Source organism: Rhipicephalus sanguineus, chromosome 7, assembly GCF_013339695.2.
Source record: "Rhipicephalus sanguineus isolate Rsan-2018 chromosome 7, BIME_Rsan_1.4, whole genome shotgun sequence".
Classification (NCBI taxonomy): Eukaryota; Metazoa; Arthropoda; class Arachnida; order Ixodida; family Ixodidae; genus Rhipicephalus; species Rhipicephalus sanguineus.
In genome coordinates, this window is record NC_051182.1 from 114,243,889 (window position 1) to 114,246,152 (window position 2,264).

The following is a 2,264-nucleotide window of genomic DNA, read 5'->3' on the forward strand; positions in this document are numbered from 1 at the left end:
ATTATAGTTACTCATTCGTGGTAGCACGGCTCAGCGTGGGAGAGCGGAGCCCGTTAATCAGCATGTCGCTGCGCCGCTGACGGTCTTCATGCGCTGCGCAGCCAGTTACAGGGACGCCATGGGCGCAGCGAGGACAGCCAGTCAAATCAGCAATGTTCCCTACGAGATGTCTTTCGACCATGGAAAGCAATTCTAGAAAAAATCCAGGAAGACTTCAGGCGCAGGTGGCTGTTTTGGTCGGCGGTGCACGACAGTACGGAAACATTTCCGGGGGGAGGGCAGCAACGAGTGCATTGGCGACATGCTGATATGCAGCGTCACGCGGCGCAGTGCTATGCTGATTAACAGGCTACGCTCTCCCACGCTACACTGTACCCACGTTGAGCCATGCTACCACGAATGAGTAAATGTTGTTGCCTAGCCGGAAGCTCGGGACGGTATTGTGAAACAATACTGAAAAAAGAAAAAAAAACGGAAAAATTTTCTTATTCAGCGCGATTAGAACCGAGGTCGCATGGAACAACGCATCATCCGAACGCTAGGGTTGTCTAACCGCCGCAGACATGAACGAAAAAGTTACGACTCCGTCAGAGCAGTAACGTTGACGTTGACGCATAATCTGACAAAAAAAAAAATAAAACCCGGGTGAAATCGAACTGACGATCTGCAGCCCTAACACTCCATGGGAGAGCGCGCCAACCAACTACGCCATGAACACTTTTTTTTTCTTTCATGGTATTTATCACACTCAGTATTACAGTGTACAATAAGAGCACAAATAAAGCAACCAAAAGTACAATCACATAGCGACAATAAGCGCTCAAGCGTTACTAAGTGCACACTCGATGGCTAACACAACGTGCAGTAGAACGGTGAGAGTTCTTCACATCGTGTTGTACTGGAAAGGTGCTGAGGCCGAGCACCTCACCAAGAGGGGTACCAGTCCGGTCTAAAGTCCAGGTCGTCATAAATGTCCTTTAGCTGAATAGTCATGCGAATGAAGTACATGCTTGAAGAAATGGTGAGTTCTGCGTTACGGTCCTGCATACGTGTCTTCCATAAGCTATGCATACCCATGAGGAAAAACATATCATATGGCACTTCATCGAACACACACGACGAGGGCGTCTAAAACGACCAAAAATCTATGGTAAAGTGGCCCCGTCACTTTTAGGATGGTACTGCCACCCGCTGACCTGCGCTGACGGCCCCGTCACCGTAGTACTGCTTTACGATGACGGGGCCCGTCACTATAAGTATATCGCTATTACCGCCTGACGGACCCCGTCACTATTACAATTTACACTACGGTGACGGGCCCCGTCACTTTTACGACGTACTGTACTGCGCTGACGGGCCCCGTCACCGTAGTCAGTGCCGCGCCAATTTGCGAAAAAATGCATTAAATTCATTATTTTCTGCTAGTCCCTGGCTGAAATGAAGGTTGTTTCAACAAATTTCAGCACCCAATCTTTCAATCGGGCCACCAGCTATCGCGTTCTTTATAAAGTTCTAGGGAAAAGGACGCGCCTAATCTGTGTCCAAATGTGTTGACTTTGCTTGCGGTAATCAAAGACAAAGTGCTAATTTGTGAGCGTAAATTTTTCTTGACTGGAAAGAAGCGTCTGGCAAACATACAAGGCGTAAAGGTGGAGTCAAATTTCCTCCTTGATGTTGGCGACGATCTACGACGATGTCCGCCGGCTGTTTCCTTATTTTTCTTAATTTGCAGTCTCACCAGATAGTGCGAGAGATATATTATCAGGCCAGTAGTATCCTATGCGCGGCTCTTTGTCAACGTGTTTGTTCTGTACGACGCCCCTCTCTTCTGCAAAGCGCCAGTTGACACCAGCCCCGCACTGCCCAGAGAACTGTTTGGTTACGATCCTGAGAAAGAAGTAACCATAAGTAAAGCCTCTTAGTATTTCGTTTAAATTTTGCCTCTAGCTGTCTCTGTGTGTTTCGCGCTTGAACGTTGAAAACCTGATTTTTCGAAGCTAAACCGCTGTGCTTATTCGTCGATTTAGAGGAGGAGGCCAGCTTCCTTGAGCCGGACGCGAGGAACCCTGGTCCAGTTTAAGTCCGCGTCTCAGCTACTGTAACAATCTCCAGCCATGTCTTCCGCGGATATAGAGAAGTTGTGCTGCTCCTTCTACGTCCTATCGCACGAAGAACTCCACTCACTGGACCACCTCAATCTCCCTGGCTTGGGCCAGTTCAGAGGTCTCACCCTACTACCGGCCGTCGATCGAATCCGGCAGCCT